The following is a 26,841-nucleotide window of genomic DNA, read 5'->3' on the forward strand; positions in this document are numbered from 1 at the left end:
GTCAGCAGATTCCCTCCCCTCCCCCAGTCAGCAGATATCCTCCCCTCCCCTCCCCCAGTCAGCAGATATCCTCCCCTCCCCCAGTCAACTGACCCCCTCCCCCCTCCCCCAGTCAGCAGATATCCTCCCCTCCCCCAGTCAGCAGATATCCTCCCCTCCCCCAGTCAGCAGATATCCTCCCCTCCCCCAGTCAGCAGATATCCTCCCCTCCCCCAGTCAGCAGATATCCTCCCCTCCCCTCCCCCAGTCAGCAGATATCCTCCCCTCCCCCAGTCAGCAGATATCCTCCCCCAGTCAGCAGATATCCTCCCCTCCTCCAGTCAGCAGATATCCTCCCCTCCCCCAGTCAGCAGATATCCCCCCCAGTTAGCAGATATCCTCCCCTCCCCCAGTCAGCAGATATCCTCCCCTCCCCCAGTCAGCAGATATCCTCCCCTCCCCCAGTCAGCAGATATCCTCTCCCAGTCAGCAGATATCCTCCCCTCCCCTCCCCCAGTCAGCAGATTCCCTCCCCTCCCCCAGTCAGCAGATATCCTCCCCTCCCCCAGTCAGCAAATATCCTCCCCCAGTCAGCAGATATCCTCCCCTCCCCTCCCCCAGTCAGCAGATTCCCTCCCCTCCCCCAGTCAGCAGATATCCTCCCCTCCCCCAGTCAGCAGATATCCTCCCCTCCCCCAGTCAGCAGATATCCTCCCCTCCCCCAGTCAGCAGATATCCTCCCCTCCCCTCCCCCAGTCAGCAGATTCCCTCCCCTCCCCCAGTCAGCAGATATCCTCCCCTCCCCCAGTCAGCAGATATCCTCCCCTCCCCTCCCCCAGTCAGCAGATTCCCTCCCCTCCCCCAGTCAGCAGATATCCTCCCCTCCCCCAGTCAGCAGATATCCTCCCCTCCCCTCCCCCAGTCAGCAGATTCCCTCCCCTCCCCCAGTCAGCAGATATCCTCCCCTCCCCCAGTCAGCAGATATCCTCCCCTCCCCTCCCCCAGTCAGCAGATTCCCTCCCCTCCCCCAGTCAGCAGATATCCTCCCCTCCCCCAGTCAGCAGATATCCTCCCCTCCCCCAGTCAGCAGATATCCTCCCCTCCCCCAGTCAGCAGATATCCTTCCCTCCCCCAGTCAGCAGATATCCTCCCCTCCCCCAGTCAACAGATATCCTCCCCTCCCTCAGTTAACTGACCCTCCCCCCCCTCCCCCAGTCAGCAGATATCCTCCCCTCCCCCAGTCAACAGATATCCTCCCCTCCCTCAGTTAACTGACCCTCCCCCTCCCCTCCCCCAGTCAGCAGATATCCTCCCCCCCCCCCTCCCCCAGTGAGCACCTTTCCAATCGACCCAGCGATATTAAAATGAAAGCCGTTTGCCCAAGTTGTAGCCATGCCCCACCCCCCGGGAAGTTAACAGTTGGTAACAGTTACCCCTTGTTGCCTCCCCTGACCTAGTTGAGAGGTGTGCGGGGTGGAGGGGGGAGGGGGGGGTCCAGCTGGCCCAGCAACTGACCATCACCTTCTCGGACAAGCAATTACTGGGCTGCAGTCTGCCAGGCCGGGCCAAGGCTGACTAGAGACTGGAGCAGACACGTCCCGCTAATTGTCTCAGACGTTTCGATTGATGCTCAAACTGGCGCTTCAGTCATCTGTCAGAGCTCATCAGTCATCTGACTGACCCATTCAGTCATCTGTGGCCGCGTGGCCCCCGCTGATCGATAATTGGGATGATTAGCTGCAGTAGGAGTCGATACTGACTTTGGTTAACTACCCACATCTGTAGACGTTGGTTAACTACCCACATCTGTAGACGTTGGTTAACTACCCACATCTGTAGACGTTGGTTAACTACCCACATCTGTAGACGTTGGTTAACTACCCACATCTGTAGACGTTGGTTAACTACCCACATCTGTAGACGTTGGTTAACTACCCACATCTGTAGACGTTGGTTAACTACCCACATCTGTAGACGTTGGTTAACTACCCACATCTGTAGACGTTGGTTAACTACCCACATCTGTAGACGTTGGTTAACTACCCACATCTGTAGACGTTGGTTAACTACACACTTCTGTAGACGTAAGTCCCTCAACCGTGCACCGCCCCCTCTCACCACGGCACTTATGCAGGTGAAGTAGAGTTGCAGTGTGACCAGGACTACGCCCAGCCGTCTTTACTTCCCCTGCCTTGAGACAGCTACCCACTAGAGCTCAAGGGATATTCTAATGAATAGAACCACAATAGCCACTTGACCGAACGTTTTTCATTGTGTTACAATATGATGTTTGATTTTAGACGGTGTGAAAATGTCAAGATGCTCCACATCTGCTTGGTGTCAGTTATTTCGACATTTGTCATGTTCAATTAATTCTCTCCCCACTTAAAATTCTCTATCTCATCAACATTGCCATTGTCGTCTAAACATGAATAAATCAGAAACAATTGATACGTTTGTCACAATTTTGTTTCCTTGGCTGAAGTCCCGGATAAATATATCATAATTCAATGTGTTTCCTGTCAGAGTTCACTGTTAACTACGTCATAATGGAAGCTATTTACAATTTTTGTTGAAAGGATAAGTGTTAACTAGGTCAGCACTGTAATCTACCACGTGATACCCGTGTTCTATGAAGGACGTTTTCACTGGAATCTTCCCCCCCCCCCCTCAACCGTTCACCGGCGGCTAAAAAAAATCATTTCTCGAAATATCAATATCTCCGTCCACTGGGCCACGTGTCGGCATTCCGAAACTTCTAGAAATGGATATGGTATCCAGCCGGGGAAGGGGAGGGAAGAAGGTGCCCCAAATGCTTATGTGACAGCTTTAACGTATGAATAAACATAGCAGGCAAGAATAAACGGTGGATCAACAAGAGGAAATAACTCGCTCCTTGATATTTGACAAGGATGAGTGTATCGCGTGCACGCCAGGGGTCGCTTCGAGCCGTAGCTCCCCCTAGCTTGAACCATGGGCTGCTAACACACCCCCATCTCGCGATGGCTCGCGTGCTCCAGTCGCCAGTGAAAACACTCTCCAATAGCCTCTTTCAATATGCCAATGAACGTCGGTTACGTATAATCTAGAAGACATTCCGCTTCAATAATAAATGGTGTCGCAGGAAAAACCTTGCGTGCACAGTATTTTATTTGAGCACTTTTGACCTTTGTACCCTGTGTTTGTTTGCAACACATTGGAAGATCGTAGCGACCTCGAGATATGAATAGCTCAAATCAGAGTTTGTTTTTAAAACGTTCTTTTTTTTTCCTTTGTCATTTTTATGGGCTCTATTGTTGATTTTTCATCTAGCAATTTAATCTTTTTGCTGATTACTCTTTCCAACTTCTCGTGCACTGTAAAATTGAAATTCGATGCTGTGGCATGCGTAATGTTTCTATGTTGTTCGTAGCTTACAGCTCCACCACTTGTATCCTACACTGTATCACACAGCCCCAGTACTTGTATCCTACACCTCCATTACTTGTAGCATACACCTCCACTGTATCACACAGCTCCACTGCTTGTATCCTACACCTCCACTGCTTGTATCCTACACCTCCACTGCTTGTATCCAACACCTCTGCTGCTTGTATCCTATACCTCCACTACTTGTATCCTAAACCTCCAGTACTTGTATCCTATACCTCCACCACTTGTATCATACACCTCCACTACTTGTATCCTACACCTCCATTACTTGTATCATACACCTCCACTACTTGTATCCTACACCTCCATTACCTGTATCATACACCTCCACTACTTGTATCATACACCTCCACTACTTGTATCCTACACCTCCATTGTATCACACAGCTGCACCACTTGTATCCTCCACTGTATCACACACCTCCACTACTTGTATCATACAAGTCCACCACTTGTGTTCAGTACTGACACCTCGAGGTGCTAGAGAGAAATACATCTATGTTTACATAAATCGCTATTGATTTCCTAGTGTTTATTGCACAGCTTATGTAATTTCCGAGAATGTATTGCTGTGATATAACTTGAGTTTTCTTTCCGGGATATCGGGGGAGCTGACTGGGATCAATTTATGGGACAACTCATTTCAATTGATCACTGTGGGAGGTCTTGTTGAAAAAAAAAACAACTAGACATAAAGCACTCTCATTTACGTCCTAAAACGTTGACCATATGGCTATAGTTGACCAGAGGTATGTCTGTACTTGACCACAAAGGTATGCCTGTAGTTGACTTGAGTTATTCTTGTAGTTGACCAGAGGTATGTCTGTAGTTGACTTGAGGTATTCTTGTAGTTGACCACAAAGGTATGCCTGTAGTTGACTTGAGTTATTCTTGTAGTTGACCAGAGGTTTACCACGAAGCTGGGCTGTGTTGATTATCTGCATATATCCTGCCAACCTTCTCATTGTCTGTATCGGTCCTGGTGTCTTTGTCTGCTCCATTGCTCTATTGACTTTGTTCAAGTGTTTGTATACATTTTTCCTGTAGCGCTGTCTGTATTAAGTCAGTGTCTGTATTAAGTCTGTGTCTGTATAAGTCTGCCTGTCTCACTGTCTGAATTATGTCTATCTGTGTCTGTATTAAGTCTGCCTGTCTCAGTGTCTGTATTAAGTCTGCCTGTCTCAGTGTCTGTATTAAGTGTCCCGACACTCCGACCCCACACCCCGGCTTTAACCCCGTGACACGAATGAACTTCTCACTCGTTTATGAAAATTCCCCCCGCGTGCACCAAGGTGATATGAAAATTCTGGCCCAAGGGACAAGTTTTACGTATGAAACATATCAAGTTCTTCATGACACCCCCCCCCCCCCACCCTGAGCAAACGCCGGATAGATGTATCCGATTTGTTCCACTAGAAACTATCAGGCTTTAAAGCCGGGGCAATAACGTCCACAAATGTTGTTATAAATATTTATTGCGAGTTACCGTGGAGCCTTCCCCGGGAATTACGTCCAAATTAGGGTCGGAGGGACGCCGGCGTGAAAAACACATCAAATGTCGCCTACCTCGGCCCGTCACGCTGATTAGGAAATAACAGCTGCACTGTCGGCCGGCTTCTGTCTCATGATGGGGGGTGCTGTTCACTGGTCAGTCGGACGTCAGCACCAGCCTGCGGACGTCAACACCAGCTTGCGGACGTCCACACCAGCTTGCGGACGTCCACACCAGCCTGCGGACGTCCACACCAGCCTGCGGACGTCCACACCAGCCTGCGGACGTCCACACCAGCCTGCGGACGTCCACACCAGCCTGCGGACGTCAGCACCAGCCTGCGGACGTCAACACCAGCTTGCGGACGTCCACACTTTGCCGTACGGTGACGACTGGTTGCCGTAGAATACCTCATCATGCCGCCCCATTTCCGAATGTTGCCAAGAAATTGTCGAATATTTCCGAATGTTGCCGACAAATTGTCGAATATTTCCGAATGTTGCCGACAAATTGTCGAATATTTCCGAATGTTGCCGACTAATTGTCGAATTTTTCCGAATGTTGCCAAGAAATTGTCGAATATTTCCGAATGTTGCCGACAAATTGTCGAATATTTCCGAATGTTTCCGACAAATTGTCGAATATTTCCGAATGTTGCCGACTAATTGTCGAATTTTTCCGAATATTGCCAAGAAATTGTCGAATATTTCCGAATGTTGCCGACAAATTGTCGAATATTTCCGAATGTTGCCGACAAATTGTCGAATATTTCCGAATGTTGTCGACATTTTTCCGAATATTGGTATCAGATTTCAGAAAGTCGCCTCCAAATTACCGAATGTGACGATAAGTTACCGAATATTACTTAAATATTTCCAAATATTGCACTCAGTTTACCGAATGTTTCCGAAAAGTTACATCGATTGTTCCAACAACTAGCTTCAAGCTTTCAACCAACCACTGACAACAGGTTATCGAATGTTTCTGAATTACCTAAACTTTAACACACGTTAGCAAATGTTTCGGGTAAAAAAAAATTAAATAAAAACGAATCTTTCCTTCATGAATAAATACTTATGTAGACAGTCATATTAAAGTGATGTTAGACCTTGTCCATATTCGTATGTTAGACTAAGTCCCTAGTAATGATAGACTAATATGTATATAGTGTAAAATAACTGTGCCTCACCGATCAAAAATTGAATCATTATTGATACAATCCAGTTAGACTTATACCCCTCCCCCCCCTCCCATTGCTAAACGCTCACTACATGATGTCACATATCGATAGCTAATTATAAATGTTGTTAATGAATCAAACATGAGCGTGGATATTTATAAACAAACAACCACGCTACTGATATTAAGGCTCACACACATATTTAAGCCGTAATTTGTTTATTCAAGGCTTGAAAACTATCGGTCAACATTTATTTATTCATTGTCAGGTAACCTGTTTCAAATATTTGGCGTCTCTGTTATTTGACAATTCATTGTGACACATGTCAGTCAGATGTGTCAGTACATTGTGCCAGATGATTTGACATTGTGTCAGTGACAAAACGTTGTGACACACCAAGTAGCAGTCGCCAGCCAAACATGATCTGGTTGTTAATGTGGCAGTTTTAGAACCACTTCTCTATTGGATTGTTTCGCCTGAAACAGAAAGGAGTAAAAAAGTCCATGTTTTTAACAGATCTCCACAAAGTTGCTGCAGGATGAAAACAAAGTAGCCACAAATATCCGACAACATGGCTTTAAAAAAAAAACATTTTTTATTTCAACCTTGATTGATGAAAATCAATATTTTCTAATATTTGTTGTAAACGATGTTATCATTCTTAAAAATGTATTCGTTAAACACAGATTGTGTTTTAATGACGTCATTAAATGATTTCCTCCCCCCACCCCCTGCCCCTCCTCCCGATCTGAAAATCGGAGGAAGAGTTGCAGCTATAATTGTATCATCCTCTTCTCCCATACACTGCTACGTCTCTGACAAAACTGATGTCCGTGGGATATATATATATATATATATATATATATATATATATATATATATATATATATATATATATATATAGTTTAACCATCATATATCAGAATGTCCTATTCCACCCTTTTCAATGTTCCTCCATCTTTTTTCCTGCTCTTAACCGACTAACCTAATAAAGCCAGGGACCATTCAGGCATATTTTGATCTCAACAAAATCCTTTATTAAAGATATAAATCTTTGTAACGTGTACTTCGATGTGTGTGTGTCTGCGTGTGTGTGAGTGTAGGTGTGAGAGAGAGAGAGAGAGAGAAAACTCAGTAACTCAGTTGGCAGCAGAAACGCTAAATTTAGTTTTCAAATGGTAAGGGGCTACTAATACCCCCCCCCCCATATGTGAGCGCTTGGTATGGGACGCCCCCCCCCCCACTTTATGGGAGCCTGGTATGGGCCGCTCGCCCCCCCCCCCCCCCCGTTCTATTTTTATATGTGAGCCTGGTATGGGCCTCCCGCCCCCCCCCACCCCCTTTATAAAATCCTGGTATGGGTCTCTCGCCCTCCCCCATATGGGAGCCTGGTATGGGCTGCCCCCCACCCATTATGTATGAGCCTGGTATGGGCCTCTCCCCCTATATGGGAGTCTGGTATGTGCAGCTCCCCCCGTATATGGGAACCTGCTGTGGGCCGCCCCTCCCCCCCTGGTATGGGCCGCTCTTCCCCCCCCCGTCCTATATAGGAGCCTGGTATGGGCAGCTCCCCCCCCCCTATATGGGAACCTGCTGTGGGCCGCCCCTTCCCCCCTGGTATGGGCCGCTCCCCCCCCCCCCTGGTATGGGCCGCTTCCCCCCCCCCCCCATGTATGAGCCTGGTATGGGCCGCTCGCTTCTAATATTGATGAGCCCGTCCCCAGCACTCGCAGACATGTGTCAGGCTGGAATAATGGCATGCTAAACAAACTGGGGGTGGGGGCCGTCTGAGGGTAGTTCTTGATGCCGCTCTCCGAGGGGGAGACGGTTGATCCGAGTGGCGGGGAAATATTCATGTCTGACCTTCCCCCCACTGCCAATAATGGAAATGGATTCAAGCAATTCTCGCGGACAATAGACGGGGATGAACATCATTAGCTGGGCCGGTCACAGCTCTAGCACCTGCCTCTACTACACCTTCCTTTAAATCACTAGGCAGCCGTATGGGGACTTTGGCAATTGGCATGAAACCAATTGTAAACAGATAACTCATTAGTTTTTTGGGGTCTTTAAGACGGTTTTGTGGTGTGGTTGATTGTAATGAAAATTAGAATTAGATATGTTACGTGATTATACTTTTGTCTTAATTATCATCATTTATCCACTTTACCACGCTAGTGTCCATGATCACGCCTGTGTACTTTTCATCAAGCCAACCTCATGAAATCTTTCTGTTAAAACATGGTTTTCCAATCTCATGAAATCTTTCTGTTAAAACATGGTTTTCCAACCTCATGAAATCTTTCTGTTATAACATGGTTTTACAAGCTCGTGAAATCTTTCTGTTAAAACATAAACGTTTTCCAAGCTCATGAAAATGTTCTGCACATTGACACCTTGTCAATTTGCATGTTTGAGAACCCTCTCCCTCCCCCCACCCCCTCCTCTATGTTGACGCGGTCATCTCTTTACCCTAATGCCAGTCGGTGCATTCTTGTAACAAATAACACTGACCCTCTCTGTCGTCCCCTAATCATTGCAAGTCACATGTTGCAGCCAAATAAAAACAAAAGGTCCCGCAATATTGGCCGGGATTGAAAGGTCCCGAGGGGTGTCCAGATATGCTGGCCAACCTGAATGGACAGTCCCTGGGCAGTTGTCGAACATTCGGGGGCTTTGTTGTCACACGTCGCTAGGGCGCTCATATTTTGTTGGTTTTAGCTGTGCTGTCTTGTTGTCTCTCTCTCGTGTCGTTGTGGGGGTGTGGTTGGATGGGGGGGGGGGGGGGGGCAGGAGTGTGGTTAGATATGGGGAAAGTATGTAGTTGCATGTTTGTAGTTGCTTGTGTGATTGTATGTCACATGTTCGATGGTTGAGACAACGTGGAATTGTGTCTTAGGATTCACATGGGGACCTGCGTGTGTGGTTTGATTCTTACAAACTTTCACTTAGTTCGCAACGTCCGTTTGTTTGTTTGTGGGTTTGTGGCAAATATGTGATTGTCATTACACTGGCCCCTGCGAGAATTATTACCGAACAAATTGTTGAGATTAGATCTACATCATCATTGGTTGAAATCACTCTGTAAAAACTGAGATCTACATCATCATTGGTTGAAATCACTCTGTAAAAACTGAGATTTACGAGCCACCAGTGTGAGAATTGGGTTGCCATGAGATACCTATCTGGCTGTTACCAGATTTTTATGAGCTAATTCCCCCCCCCCCCCCCAAAAAAAAAAAACACCAAACGGATGGTCTGCCCCCCCCCCCCCATCTTCAAGTGACGTCTTAATGTCGTCTGATGTACCAGACGTCTACCATCACACGATGCTGTACACCGATCTGTTGGTATGTTGGTCATTAGGTCAAGCGGGGTGATGGATCTACAGGTCAACATCTCCGCTTAGGTCGTTAGCTCATTAGATGTTTATTTAACTCAGGGTGCTTGAGTTAAGCGGTGAGTTTGACCTAAGAAATGAACTAGCTGGAAGGTACCGCTGTGCCAAACTCGTGTTGATAGTTTTCTGTGTTGGCTGTGATGGATTGTGTTGTCAGCTGACGTAATTTTGATTAGCGTCTTCTAATTGTCAAGTGTTGAGTATGTCTGATCTGTAAGCTTGAACTTGACTTTTGAACGGGAGCACATAATAACTCATTTAAAATACGACTAACCTAAATCATGAACCACCTGAGCCATGATCCACCTAAATCATGACCCACTTGAACCATGACCCACCTAAATCACGACCTAACTAAACCATGACCCACCCAACCATGACCCACCCAACCATGACCCATTTAACCATGACCCACCTAAATCATGACCCAACCATGACCCACCTAAATCATGACCCACCTAAATGCCACATTTTATCTGTTTCAGATTTATCTAGCAGAGGTTCCATCGCCATACATTGCTTGTCCAAGACTTTCTAAAACTGGAGATTTAACTTGACCTCCTGGGCATGTGCTATAGGACCAGGGCAGTTTTGTTACCCTCGTATAGAAAACACTTTCGCTAAGTTAGGCTAAAGTATGCCTGAAGTTGTTTGTGTCAGTTAAAGGTGATGAATAGAGATGATGTTTTGTATGAAGCTATCAGTGTGTCATAACACAGTGTGTGGTGTGTCATATAAAATGTGTCATCAGCTTTTAACTTGCCTGTACATCATGAAACATCAGTCTACAAACTTCTCTGAAACCGAGATTGAAAAAAAAATTGCAGCATGATTTATTTTTCTGTTTGTTTACTGTAAAACAATACCTGCACAAACTACAGGTAACTGTATCTCTTTTGTTCACATTTCATGAGGTTTTTAATTGGGTCTAACTAATCTCCATGGTTTATTCTTTCGAGTTTTTAAAATAAATAAATTGATATTTGATTAAAGTTTCTCTAGAGTTGACCTGTCCAGATTACTTGATACCATGAACCCCGCACCAGCTCGTTGACAGTCTCTAATGGTGGGATAAAATTGGGCCTTGTGCAAGTCCAAGTAATTTTTTTTACTGCTGACTTGAATGTGGAAATAGCGGGATGCAGTTGGGCCCTGTACAACACCATTATAATTATAAGTATTTTTTTTTTTACTGCTGACTTGAATGTGGAAATAGCGGGATGCAGTTGGGCCCTGTGCAACATGAGTGCAAGTAAATGTTTTTACTGCTAACTTGAATGTGGAAATAGCGGGATGTAGACAATGTAGTTCGGCCCTATACAACATGAGTGCAAGTAAATTTTTTTACTGCTGACTTGAATGCGGAACTCTTCTAGCCTGAAGCAGGTTTTTGTGAGGGAATAATCAGCGAGTAATCGAACTAATTTTTTTGGTTTGTTTGTTAATTGGCGGCTGTTGACAAATTTAAAGTGAATGATTGATTGACACAACTGGCGCGAGATTGTGGCACTGCCGCTGTCGTGTAAAAAGATTATTGGTTTGCCAGTTAGGCTTTGGTCAGGTTTTTAAAAATTTGTTTAAAACTCAGTAGTTTTTAATTTTGTGTTAAAAAAACGTTTTTGACATGGTGAAACTGTATTAAATACCCCCTCCTTCCCTGTGCACTATTGTGTGTTGTGTCAGTTGTCTGACGTCATCTCATGCGCCCCCCCCACCTTCTCGCCACACCTCTTGTTCAGGCACCTAGGACAGGTTTAACCCAAGTGTAGCGTGGAACATTCTGCTAATCCCTGCTTCTATGATTGTACAAATAGAACGATGGAGAAATAATGCTTTCATTACAAATAATGTTGTATATAAAATTCGTTTCAATATATTTTTATTGCTTTTAATAATATGACTGTCTTAAAAAATGTATTTTGAATGAAAACTAAAATAAACTGAGGGTTTATGTAGCAAACTGGCAATCGTATGGGAGCATGTATTGAAATGGTTGTGGGCTGAGGATCACGTGATCGTTGTAAGTCGCGTGGTCCTTGAGCTCGACACCCATTGGTTCTTATATTTATTATTTGGATTCAATAAAATGTATTTGGTTGTTTTCTTAAAATATCTTGTGTAAGTGAGTTGTGTTGAATTTTGACCCTGTGTTGTTGGTGAGATGTGTTGGTGAGATGAACGCGGGCAAGTTGGTGTTGCCAAATATCTGTGTGAACACCACTCACCACGCTTTACAAATGTCACGTGATGTTTTTGTTTACTAGGGCGTGTTGAAATAATAATGCATGTGAACTTGTGGTCGAAATACGAAGGCATTACACCTCCCAGCATACAAGTAGGACGTCATTACACTTCCCAGCATACAAGTAGGTCGTCATTACACCTCCCAACTTCCAAGTAGGACGTATTACACCTCCCAGCATACAAATAGGGTTATTACACATCCCAGCATACAAGTAGGACGTTATTACACCTACCAGCATACAAGTAGGTCGTCATTACAACTCCCAGCATACAAGTAGGACGTCATCACACCTCCCAGCATACAAGTAGGTCGTCATTACACCTGCCAGCATACAAGTAAAACGTCATTACACCTCCCAGCATACAAGTAGGACGTCATTACACATACCAGCATACACGTAGAAAGTTATTACACCTACCAGCATACACGTAAAACGTCATTACACCACCCAACATACACGTAGAACGTCATTACACCTCCCAGCATACACGTAGAACGTCATTACACCTCCCAGCATACAAGTAGGTCGTCATTACACCTCCCAGCATACACGTAGAACGTCATTACACCTCCCAGCATACACGTAGAACGTCATTACACCTCCCAGCATACAAGTAGGACGTCATTACACAGCGTTGTACATAACATTTTATATCTATATTTATATATGTTTTATACATATAAACATTGAAGTGTAAGAAGATGGACTCTCTGACAGCCTTCACCCTCCCCCACCCCCAATAGCCAACCGATTTGCATCTCCCCCTACCAGACATTACTAGAAGAAAACGGCACTTTGTTTATAGTATACCCCGTGTATACAAACACCCACACTTGGAGATGACATTGTTATGGGCGTCAGCACACGCGCGGCATTCGACACAGTTTACACGGACATGCACACACACACACACGGACATACACACACACACGAACGGACATGCGCACACACACTCACGGACATGCACACACACACACACACACACGGACATGCACACGCACACACGAACAGCATTCAACTCAGTACATGTAGGTCTTTTAAAAAATATATTGAGCATCACAAACACACACACACACAGACACACACATAGACACACACACACACACTTATGCGTGCCTGTATAATAACTTATTTATAACGTGTAACGTCCTAAATGTCTTTTAATTTGTGTACTCATTACATTTATAAAAGTATAATTATAGAAATGATTAGAGCTTAAGGGAGAAATTACAAGCAAATATGTATAATTTGGCGGGAAATGGAACGTCACAAACGACACCCTTGAATTGTCCACACTGTGAATACGTCTGTAAATAGAGCCTCGGCGTTAGAGCCCCTTCTATTTATTTATTTATTATTTTCTTTAATTAAAACATCAGAAACAGGGCCGCGGCGAATAAAAATGGCGGTGTTTAACCACATTCGTGGGGCGGTCAACACTCAGACACGGAGCTGTCTACACACACACGAACACTTACATTGATGCACCTACACACACACATAAACTTAATGACGCACACGAACACCCCAGTCATAAAGATATTTCTATTCGCTCACACAAGCGCACATTATCAGGAGAACTGCTCACACATACACCGTGACATGCTCCTCCATGGCCCTCATATTCCCCACCCCCCACCGCCGCCATCCCTGCACATTATACAAACATGCATAAAATACATGAATCAAATCCAATTTCTGATTTTTCTCGCGAACCAATTAAAGAATCTCCTCCAATCCCAGCATTCATCATTCATCTCGTCTGGCGTCTTTCAATGTGAGCCTCACCCCGTTCTGGCCCCTTTGATGAAACATTTTACCCTTATTTTATTTTTGGCTGCTCACAGCCAGTTAGCCGTGTTAGCCGGTTATTTGCGTTTTATCAGGTTGGTTTTGTGTTAGCCGGTTATTTGCGTTTTAGCCGGTTGGTTTTGTGTTAGCCGGTTATTTGCGTTTTAGCCGGTTGGTTTTGTGTTAGCCGGTTATTTGCGTTTTAGCCGGTTGGTTTTGTGTTAGGTGGGTTTTTTTTAGTTTTAGCCTGTTGGCTTCATGTTAGACGGTTTCGTTAATTTTGTGTTAGCCGGTTATTTGATATTTAGCCGATTATTTTTGTAGATAGTAATTTGTGCGTTTGACGATGGAATTCGTATTAATTCAGTAATTCAAGTTAGTCGGTTAGTCGAGTTAGTAGAGTGTTACTCGAAAACTAGTCAGTTTGTCGATTTAATTAGAAAGCTAGTCGACTAGCTGATGTACATTCCAGACCTACCCAGAACTATTTCTTCATGTCTTGAAGTTGGCCATTAGATGAAACAAATAGCTACAGGTACCACAAAGTCAAGTTTAAATAATGGCGGACCTTTTATGAGCCGCATGCAAGCAGGAACGGACCAGCAAAATTACACATACAAAGAGACACACAATACAAAATTATGTATGAGGTCAAAATATGACCAGGAAAAGAGAACCAATTCAGTCCATGTCGTCGTAAATCACACACAGACCATGAAGGTTTGTATGGAAAAACTTTATCCATTGTTACATATACCATCACATAAAAAAACCTTGAACATTGTCTAGCACTAGAGATATACATAATGGGTTAAATACCTCGGCAGATTTACGCTATGGGCTAACTGCCGTTATATAATTACGTATTATGATATCTACCACTGTATATTTACGTATTAGGATAAATGCCACTGTATACTTACGTGTTAGGATAAATGCCACAGCATAGTTACGTAATGGGCTTATAGCCACTTTCATATGACATGGAATAACTGCACTTGAAAGAGCAGTGAGAATTTTGTTTCGTGTACACGTCTGTCAGACCTTAGTGTCCTGTGCACGTCTGTTTTGTGGTAGTAAGTGTCGTACGCACGTCCATGGGACGTTAGTTCACGTGTGAAGAAGTTAGTGTCGTGTGCACGTCCGTGTTGAGGACGTTAGTGTCGTGGGCACGTCAATAAAAAACTAGTGTCGTGTGCACGTCAATGAAAACCTAGTGTCGTGTGCACGTCAATGAAAAGTTAGTGTCGTGTGCACATCAATGAAAACCTTGTGTCGTGTGCACGTCAATGAAAACCTAGTGTCGTGTGCACGTCAATGAAAACCTAGTGTCGTGTGCACGTCAATGAAAACCTAGTGTCGTGTGCACGTCAATGAAAACCTAGTGTCGTGTGCACGTCAATGAAAACCTAGTGTCGTGTGCACGTCCGTGTTAAGGCCGCTGAATGAGCGTGTACGTGATCCATCAGTTGATTGTCTGCTAAGTTTTTCTTTAAATATGAACTTGCCGCCATTACTGGAAGAATGAACCACATTTACTGCGAGGCAATTTGTTTGATTGAACTGAAAAACTGGAGCAGCCGATCCAATCTTCCCCGGGAGTTCCCATTCAGTCAATCGTCTGCGTGGCCAAGCCAACGTTTAGTAGATGCAGCGTTCTACACGTCTAGGGCCGTCTGCGGATTGTTCAGTTAAATGGTAGATCTAGTTATATGTGGGGCAACTGTTGTTTGATAATGAAGCAAGAGCGGTTACCGTTTCATCTTGTTTGATGTGGGTCGGCACGGGCGGTTGTACTCACGTTGAGCAGTCTACGACTCTAAAGGTCATATGCTATAAATAAGAGACCTTTAAATAGAAGTTGGTTATTTTTTTTTTTTACAATGGAGCTCCTGCGTCTAACATCGTTGTATTTACAACTCCGTTATAAATAGATTGGCTTAAATACACCAATAAACACACACCCACACCCAGCTACCACACCCACAGCCAACTACCACACCCAATATATATATATATATATATATATATATATATATATATATATATATATATATATATATATATAAATATACATATATATATATATATATATATATATATATATATATATATATATATATATATATATATATATAAGCATCTATTATGAGAATGTACACAATAAATACTTCCTACTGTAATTATCTTAAATTAGAGTAAAGACTTGATTAGCCCACTAGTCAAGACTTGATTAGCCCACTAGTCAAGACTCGATTAGCCCCCTAGCCAAGACCTAATTAGCCCACTAGCCAAGACCTAATTAGCCCACTAGTAAAGACCTAATTAGCCCACAAGTCAAGATTTGATAAGCCTACAACACCTGGAGATTCCGCTAATCTCGGGTAATAAATTCATCCTGTTAATTAATTCTAAAAGAAAACAATGAGCAACCAGCGTACAACCCAACAACCTACCGTAACAGTGTGAGGGAAAGATGTAGGCGGTGCTGGGGGAGTGGGGGGCGAGGTCTATTGTTTATTTGTCGGTTCTGCTGAAAGGGAAACAAACGTTATCTCCTCTAGATTCCAGTTATTTCCCTTAGTTTTGACTGATATTATTTTTTAATGAATCGAACCGTTGTATGGCTTTAAAATTCCATGTTCTCAGCTTGTTTACCCGTGGCTTAGGGGAAGTAAGTAAATAGGTAGGTGGGATTGCAGGACAGCTGTCAGGAGTTCGGCTTGGTCAAGTCTACATTCAACACAACATGATGTTCTTGTAAACCGTGAAAGGTTACTGGGGATTTAATTTCAAAGACAGCAAAAGTGTCTGCTTGACCACTCTGCAGGACCATAACTAGACCACCACACTGGACCACAACTAGACCACCACACTGGACCACAACTAGACCACCACACTGGACCACAACTAGACCACCACACTGGACCACAACTAGACCACCACACTGGACCACAACTAGACCACCACACTGGACCACAACTAGACCACCATGCTTGTTATGGCAGTGTAACATACAGTACATACATGTGGGAGACATTGTTTGTAAACATTAGAGCGGGTTAGAGTAGCTTCCCCTTTGTTTATATTTATTATTTAGTACACAGCGTACACGCATGCCAGCAGCATAATGGGAAGGGATATAGTTGAGAGAAAAAAAATGTTAGGTTTAGATACTAGACTCACTCCTAGCCTGATGCCAGGTGTGTGTGGAATTCGTCTAGTCAGTCTACACAGTCTTTGGTATAACGGGCTGCAGTTGGTCGTCATTTGACCACCCACGACAATCTTCATCACTCACTTGACAACAATGCTGGTCCACAGCTAATGTTACACCACAACTAGCATCATGCTCTAACATAACTAGACCATCAAGTTAGACCACAACTACACCACTAAGTTAGAACACAACTACACCACCAAGTTAGACCACAACTAGACCACCAAGTTAGACCACGACCAGACCACCAAGTTAGACCACAACTAGATCACCAAGTTAGATCACAACTACACCACCAAGTTAGACCACAACTAGACCACCAAGTTAGACCACAACTAGACCACCAAGTTAGACCACAACCAGAGCACCAAGTTAGACCACAACTAGACTACCAAGTTAGACCACAACCAGACCACCAAGTTAGACCACAACCAGAGCACAACTAGACTACAAGTTAGACCACAACTAGACCACCAAGTTAGACCACAACTAGACCACCAAGTTAGACCACAACTAGACCACCAAGTTAGACCACAACTAGACCACTAAGTTAGACCACAACTAGACCACCAAGTTAGACCACAACTAGACCACCAAGTTAGATCACAACTAGACCACCAAGTTAGACCACAACTAGACCACCAAGTTAGACCACAACCAGAGCACAACTAGACCACCAAGTTAGACCACAACTAGACCACCAAGTTAGACCACAACTAGACCACCAAGTTAGACCACAACTAGACCACCAAGTTAGAACACAACTAGACCACCAAGTTAGACCACAACCAGAACACAACTAGACCAAAAGTTAGACCACAACTAGACCACCAAGTTAGACCACAACCAGACCACCAAGTTAGACCACAACTAGACCACCAAGTTAGACCACAACCAGAGCACCAAGTTAGAACATAACTAGACCACCAAGTTAGACCACAACTAGACCACAAGTTAGACCACGAACAGACCACCTAGTTAGACCACCAAGTTAGACCACAACTAGACCTCCAAGTTAGACCACCAAGTTAGACCACGACCAGACCACCAAGTTAGACCACAACCAGAGCACCAAGTTAGACCACAACTAGACCACAAGTTAGACCACGACCAGACCACCAAGTTAGACCACAACCAGAGCACCAAGTTAGACCACAACTAGACCACCAAATTATACCACAACCAGACCACAACTAGACCACAAGTTAGACCACAACTAGACCACCAAGTTAGACCACAACTAGACCACCAAGTTATACCACAACCAGACCACAACTAGACCACCAAGTTTGACCACAACTAGACCACATCTAGACCACAAGTTAGACCACAACTAGACCACCAAGTTAGACCACAACTAGACCACCAAGTTAGACCACAACCAGATCACAACTATACCACAAAGTTAGACCACAACTAGACCACAAGTTAGACCACGACCAGACCACCAAGTTAGACCACAACCAGAGCACCAAGTTAGACCACAACTAGACCACCAAGTTATACCACAACCAGACCACAACTAGACCACAAGTTAGACCACAACTAGAGCACCAAGTTAGACCACAACTAGACCACCAAGTTATACCACAACCAGACCACAACTAGACCACCAAGTTAGACCACAACTAGACCAGCAAGTTAGACCACAACTACACCACCAAGTTAGACCACAACTAAACCACAACTAGACCACCAAGTTAGACCACAACTAGACCACCAAGTTAGACCACAACTAGACCACCAAGTTAGACCACAACTAGACCACCAAGTTAGACCACAACTAGACCACCAAGTTAGACCACAACTAGACCACCAAGTTAGACCACAACTAGACCACCAAGTTAGATCACAACTAGACCACCAAGTTAGACCACAACTAGATCACCAAGTTAGACCACAACCAGAGCACAACTAGACCACCAAGTTAGACCACAACTAGACCACCAAGTTAGACCACAACTAGAGCACAACTAGACCACCAAGTTAGACCACAACTAGACCACCAAGTTAGACCACAACCAGAGCACCAAGTTAGACCACAACTAGACCACAACTAGAGCACCAAGTTAGACCAAAACTAGACCACCAAGTTATACCACAACCAGACCACAACTAGACCACCAAGTTAGACCACAACTAGACCACCAAGTTAGACCACAACTACACCACCAAGTTAGACCACAACTAGACCACAACTAGACCACCAAGTTAGACCACAACTAGACCACCAAGTTAGAACACAACTAGACCACCAAGTTAGACCACAACCAGACCACCAAGTTAGACCACAACTAGACCACCAAGTTAGACCACAACCAGAGCACCAAGTTAGACCACAACTAGACCACCAAGTTAGACCACAACTAGACCACAAGTTAGACCACGACCAGACCACCTAGTTAGACCACCAAGTTAGACCACAACTAGACCACCAAGTTAGACCACCAAGTTAGACCACGACCAGACCACCAAGTTAGACCACAACCAGACCACCAAGTTAGACCACAACTAGACCACAAGTTAGACCACGACCAGACCACCAAGTTAGACCACATCCAGAGCACCAAGTTAGACCACAACTAGACCACCAAGTTATACCACAACCAGACCACAACTAGACCACAAGTTAGACCACAACTAGACCACCAAGTTAGACCACAACTAGACCACCAAGTTATACCACAACCAGACCACAACTAGACCACCAAGTTAGACCACAACTAGACCACAACTAGACCACAAGTTAGACCACAACTAGACCACCAAGTTAGACCACAACTATACCACCAAGTTAGACCACAACCAGACCACAACTATACCACCAAGTTAGACCACAACTAGACCACAAGTTAGACCACGACCAGACCACCAAGTTAGACCACAACCAGAGCACCAAGTTAGACCACAACTAGACCACCAAGTTATACCACAACCAGACCACAACTAGACCACAAGTTAGACCACAACTAGAGCACCAAGTTAGACCACAACTAGACCACCAAGTTATACCACAACCAGACCACAACTAGACCACCAAGTTAGACCACAACTAGACCACCAAGTTAGACCACAACTACACCACCAAGTTAGACCACAACTAGACCACCAAGTTAGACCACAACTAGACCACCAAGTTAGACCACAACTAGACCACCAAGTTAGACCACAACTAGACCACCAAGTTAGACCACAACTAGACCACCAAGTTAGACCACCACTAGACCACCAAGTTAGACCACAACTAGACCACCAAGTTAGATCACAACTAGACCACCAAGTTAGACCACAACTAGACCACCAAGTTAGACCACAACCAGAGCACAACTAGACCACCAAGTTAGACCACAACTAGACCACCAAGTTAGACCACAACTAGAGCACAACTAGACCACCAAGTTAGACCACAACTAGACCACCAAGTTAGACCACAACCAGAGCACCAAGTTAGACCACAACTAGACCACAACTAGAGCACCAAGTTAGACCACAACTAGACCACCAAGTTATACCACAACCAGACCACAACTAGACCACCAAGTTAGACCACTACTAGACCACCAAGTTAGACCACAACTACACCACCAAGTTAGACCACAACTAGACCACAACTAGACCACCAAGTTAGACCACAACTAGACCACCAAGTTAGACCACAACTAGACCACCAAGTTAGACCACAACCAGACCACAACCAGACCACCAAGTTATACCACAACCAGACCACAACTAGACCACCAAGTTATACCACAACCAGACCACAACTAGACCACCAAGTTAGACCACAACTAGACCACCAAGTTAGACCACAACCAGACCACGAGGTTAGACTACGACCAGACCACAACTAGACCACAAGTTAGACCACAACTAGACCACCAAGTTAGACCACCACCAGACCACAACTAGACCACAACCACGATACACAACACCGAATCATCACAACAGAGCCAAGCACCAATTTGATCATGTTCCGAACGAGACCGATCGAGCGAGTTAGGTGTCAGGATAGGCAAGCTTATCGATTAGAGTAATCTCCCCTCCTCCCCTCCTCCCTCTTAGATTCCTGCGTCTCCCTCCCCCCCCCCTCCCCCTCCCTTCCCCATCTACCACTTTAAATCGATTATAATTGAAATAAAACTACAAGGCAAGTTCTATTTTAATGCTCGTCCTCTGGTACATTTGCATCTTTCACTGTGTGAGGCCAACCAATCGGGACCCGACTAAACATTGAACTACTGACCCGGCGCAGGAACTTTCAAACAGAATTTAATCTCAGTCCCCTCCCTCCCCCCCCCCTGCTTGCCCTCTTCTCTCTCAGTGTCAACATGGTTTTATTTCTCCTCCAGCCCCCCCCCCCCCCTTTACAGTGTTGATGGAACTCAGACGAACAGTCTAATATAAGTCTACCCCCACCCCCCACCCCGGGGGTTAGTTGACACTGTAGACCAGCCCTGACCCCCGGGTCTCTATTTGATACTGACCATCTAGACCCCCCCCCTACTGGTCACTCCACTAATAGATGGACCAGACCAAATTCACTACCCTTCAGTATAGGTCGGTAGATTCATTGACTGACCTAGTGCTCATTTGTGTGGGGTGTGGGTGGAAGTGTGGGTGGAGGTGTGGGTGGGTAGTGGGCTGAGGTTTTTTGGTACTAGAGCATGCAACGTTAGGATATTAAAAGATGGGAAGAAGGTGATACAATTCATGCTCAGTACTCGATTAAAACTGAATAGCCTCTAAAATGTAAGCAATATTTTGTTTTTTAATTTCACGGTAGTGTGTGTGTGGGGGGTGGGGGGGGGGAGGGGTGGGGGTGGGGCGCTTGATTACATCAATCATCAAACATTAAATAATCAACAGGAAACATTTTTAGCGTTTTCAATTATTGTTGTTCTAGGCATATACTACACAAGTGGAGAAAATAAATGCATTGCTTGCATTAGTTTTATTGAGTTACCTCCCTTAGTTCTCACAAAATCCCTCTGCCTCACACTCCATTTGATAAATTTTTTTTTTCTTTTAACATTTTCTAAAGGTCTAGGAACATTAAACAGAAATGATAAAATTTTGATTGATGTTAATTATATAAAAAATTGTACACAATTTATTAAGTGTAGTACATTATTATTTCTAAAAACGGGAAATAATTATAGCGTGAAAGTAGTGTTGGTACAGAGTGCTGCAATATTTCATGGTGTACACAGTGTCCATAGTTATAGACGCAGCCAAATATCACAATAATATTTATAGCTGCATCTAGAAATCGCAGCCAAGTTATACAATCCACTGTATGTCAGGCATGGCTGTAACTGCCTATGTTCCCCCAAAGTTCGCCCAAAGTTTCTCCAAAGTTCCCCCAAAGTTCCACCAAGGTTCCGCCAAAGTTCCGCCAAAGTTCCCCGACTTTTTCCAATTTTAACACTTCTTCCCGCGCGTTGTTTTAAAGGGCAGCTATAGAAAACTCTCCAGAGTTATCCTCCCCTTTGTTGACAAGCTCCCAGCAAGATGGTGCTCTTCAAATCAATCTGCAATTCATCGTTAATAATTCATGCTTGAAGACCTGCTTCACGTTTTAATGTTTATAGAATCTACATCCAAGCTTGCCTGCTCTAGCACGGCAAGGCCACACTGGCCATCTATGGATGGCCGTCTTTTCCTGGCCATCGCTGGCCAACTAAAATATTAAATTCTTCTCAGTATTTAAACCCCACGTTTCAATACGTATTTTATCGAATGATCATGTTTTTGAGGGAATCGCAGGTAGATCTACATTACGAAGTATTTCTATGATTGCCAACATGGCAATACAAATGTGTATCGATTCTATTTTTCCTGTTGTTTATGCTGTTTAAATTTTGGTTTACCTCGAGCGGTTTTCCTGGTCATGAGTGCAAGTAAATTTTTTACTGCTGACTTGAATGCGGAAATAGCGGGATGTAGTTGGGCCCTGTACAACATGACTGCAAATGATGGAGGGGTGGAGTTGGGGTGGGGAGAAGGGTAGAATATAAGTACATAGATATGGTGTGAAAAGGGGCGGGGGGGATAGAATATAAGTACATAGATTCCATGTATTTAAAATAAACCCTTAGCTTTAAGTAAAAAAAAAAGTAAAGATTCCGCTTTAGACCTGACGATTCATATGTCAAATAAAATAAAGTTCATATGTTTCTTGACCTCAGCATATGAAGGGATGGTGTGCTGAGCTCACCAGAACTGAGTTGACTCAGGGACGTCCTACAGTCACAAGTCCCATCAGAGATCCGAACTCGAGATCTTCAGGCTAGCTACCAAACGCTCTACCATTCATCCACTACGCTCCACCAGCTATATAAGTACACATTAAAAATTAATTTAAAACAACAGAATATTTTATACAAAATATACATTTAAAAAAAAAAATTCAAAGCTACAGTCAGGATACTTCCCGAATAAGCTTACTTCTGACATTATAGTAGGTCAATAATAAAAGTTTGTAAGGTTACTGCCCCAGTAAGCTTACTTCAGACATTAAAGTAGGTCAATAATAAAAGTGTGTAAGGTTACTGCCCGAGTAACCTTACTCCAGACACCCCAAAGTTAAATTAAAAACACCCCACACTATCTGTTTTTATTGCCATGCCGTCGCGCTTCCTTGACATTTTCACGGGATTAAACGAGATTTGATTGGTTACTAAATTTAGACATTGTTTTTGCGCTCGCTGCCTAGTCAATGATTGACTTTTGATATAATGTATGGCATTTTTTGGCGCTGTATGACATTTTTCAAGTAAACATCAATACTTTGGTGTCAATCTTTAGTACTATTCATACAAGTCTCATGCATATATTTTTAAAACCATGATGGAACTAAAATAATAAAAATATTCCTCCACCACCCCACTCAATTTTTGCTTAGCTACTTCAAATATTAAAAACATCAAATATCAGAGTTCAAGCAAAAGTAGTTACAAAAACTACGCAATATTATTTTTATATTTTATTTTTTAAACAAACACAGTAAAGAGGGTTTTTAAAATAATGAAGATATTTTAAGTCACGTAATTTGATGTACTGAAGTAGTGACCTGTGAAAAAAACCGTTAAACTCTGGAATCTCAAGAATAGAGTTACTAGAGCTGTAAGCTCCGCCACGGACCCCCCACCCCCACCCCTCGTGGCATGCCTCTACTGTAGGTAGTCCTGTTAAACCACTTCCCTCCCGCAAGTTTGTTGCACCACAGAGCACCGAATCGCAGTCGTATGCTGCAAGGGTGTCTAATGGTGCGCATTCAGCCGGGTAACTCTTCCTTGATGCAGTCAGTTGCTTCCCTTGGTAACTTCCGGTTAGCCGGTCTCGCACGCACGGTTAACCAAACAAAGCTATAATTTAACCGGTATTTGCTTTTTATTGGATTTTTCTAGAATAAACTTCGCATAAAACAGCACGAAGTTTACATAGAATCACGCCGCAAAGACTCATTTTTTTTCTCCAGCGAATAATGATGTTAAAAAAATTGTACAATTATTTACTTTGACTCTTTTAACCCCCTCCCGTTAATCCTGTATTTTCAGCTGAGTCACACATTCTTATAAGAATATCCGGGCCGGATTATCTCTTGCTAATCTTAACCTCTGCGTTTTAAATCATACAACTTTATCCACAGGCGAGGCTTTGTGACACCTTTCTGATACAATTCGACCCACAATCATTGAAATATGACCCCTTCTAAACAATTTGACCCACAATCACTGCAATGTGGTCCATACTTTCATACACAATCTGGCTCAGAATTACTGCAATGTGGCCTGTAATTTTTACACAACTGGCCCATAATCTGATGCTGTGTTGTGGGCTTTAAATTAAAACTTTTTCTTTACCAATGTCCAGTTTTTTAGCTGCTGATGTTTTAAACGTCGGAATCAAAACGTCTTTTTTTAGGATAGGTAACAATTCCTGCGAAAATTCGCACACAGTATGAGGTTACTGAAACATGTCATTCATTATTGAAATGTGTCATGCATGACAGTACTGTCATACATGACTGAACAAATCATATTCTGTATGACATGACATATTCAATCGTCAGAATTATTGTGAAAATGAAACAAGTTTAACCAACAGGGAATTTAAAATGTGGATGATTTTTCAAGAGCCTAATTGTAAACATTGAGTAAACACAGTAATTGTTATTAGCTGCACCCCTAAGCCCCACCCATATACTACACCCCTACACCACACCAGTCTACTACACCCCTACACCACACCAGTCTACTACACCCCATACACCCCACAAGTCTACTTCACCCCTACACCCCACAAGTCTACTACACCCCTACACCCCACAAGTCTACTACACCCCTACACCCCACAAGTCTACTACACCCCTACACCCCACAAGTCTACTACACCCCTACACCCCACAAGTCTACTACACCCCTACACCCCACCAGTCTACTACACCCCTACACCCCACAAGTCTACTACACCCCTACACCCCACAAGTCTACTACACCCCTACACCCCACAAGTCTACTACACCCCTAAGCCCCACCCATATACTACACCCCTACACCCCACAAGTCTACTACACCCCTACACCCCACCAGTCTACTACACCCCTACACCTCACAAGTCTACTACACCCCTACACCTCACAAGTCTACTACACCCCTACACCCCACAAGTCTACTACACCCCTAAGCCCCACCCATATACTACACCCCTACACCCCACAAGTCTACTACACCCCTACACCCCATCAGTCTACTACACCCCTACACCTCACCAGTCTACTACACCCCTACACCCCACCAATCTACAGCACTCTCAGCGAACCTACGAACCCCACCCCCACACCGCACGCCCCCCCCCCCCCTCAGTCTTTCAAGAATCAAGACGTTGGTCATGGTATTGAGAAATGTTCTTCCATTGAAAACAAACTTTTAAAAACTTGCCGTGGAGAAACATGCATATAAGCGATTACACATTACGGCTGTGCGATTACAGATTAAAATATTTATCATTTTAAAATGTCTATAGCCCATCATTAGGAGGAAAAAATGAATGATTGGCTTATTTTTCATCAGCTTTAGCTTAGAAGTGTAAAGATGTCTTCAAAAACTCCGCGAATAAAAAACGATTATTGCCAACCTTCATTCTGTAGCTGGTGTGTTTTTTCTTTAATCCTTTCAAAATTAGCATTTTACCCCATTTTTAAAGCAGCGTTTTTGCCTGCATTTAACAGAAAGCAAAGGATAAAAACGTCTAATGGCTATCAATCATTTGGGGAACCAAAGTAAAGATAAATTTCCGATAAAAAATAAATGATAAATATTATCTAAGGTTGCTCACGGCAAGGTCCATTTATAAAATATAAAATGTTGCAAATCAAACCGTTAATTTCTGGGACACGCGAAGTGTTTTAACGCAGTCTTTAACTTGCTGGCGCCATTTTTATCCTGATTTGAAAGCTTCTGGCGAATTGATTGCACATTTTGCTATCCCAACCACACACTGGATGTGGGTGTGGGTATGTGTGGTATACTTGTGAAGTTATTTGGTTATCTAGTTCGTGTGTTCTACCATCATCAAAGCACATAAAAATGTTGGTTTCTTTTTGTATTTTTATATTGTCGAACAATGCTTTACAGTATGTTCTGTTATCTGTTATTAGAAAGACTTTTCAACCATTAAGTATAATAATACGTTACATAAGTACATTATATGCTATTCTCGTCGAGTGTGAGAGGTGTATACGTGAGCTAGCTATTTGCCAATTGGATGTTGTCCAGTTTTTATCAAAAGTTAGACATTGGTAATTTTTTTCTGGCAACCAGATGTGCAATATGCGACGCAGGTATCTTGAAATGAAACTTGGAGCACGATGTATGACAGTATAAGCATGACATTATGTAGGAAAGTAAATGTATGGCATTCTTTAGGATCGCTTATGTATGACATTATGTTGGACTAATTATGTATGACATAATATAGGATTGTATATATATATATTACTTTATGTATAACTGTATATGTATGACATTATGTATGACAGTATTTGTATGACATTATGCAGGACTAATTATTTTTTATCCTTATGCTCTGATTATAAAG

The 26,841-nt window shown here is 43.6% G+C and overlaps 1 protein-coding gene across 1 annotated transcript in view; it reads left to right on the plus strand.

Moving 5' to 3' along the window:
• Positions 1-11,580, plus strand: part of LOC131954845 (conserved oligomeric Golgi complex subunit 1) — a 32,679-nt gene extending 21,099 nt beyond the window's left edge. Inside the window, exon 28 of the mRNA XM_059318659.1 lies at positions 9,969-11,580. The gene's annotated coding sequence lies outside the window, so the exon portion shown is untranslated. The remainder of the gene's footprint in view (positions 1-9,968) is intronic.
• The last annotated feature ends 15,261 nt before the right edge of the window (positions 11,581-26,841 follow it).

Source organism: Physella acuta, unplaced genomic scaffold (genome assembly GCF_028476545.2).
Source record: "Physella acuta isolate Inbredline_101_S28 unplaced genomic scaffold, ASM2847654v3 ptg001034l, whole genome shotgun sequence".
NCBI lineage: Eukaryota > Metazoa > Mollusca > Gastropoda > Physidae > Physella > Physella acuta.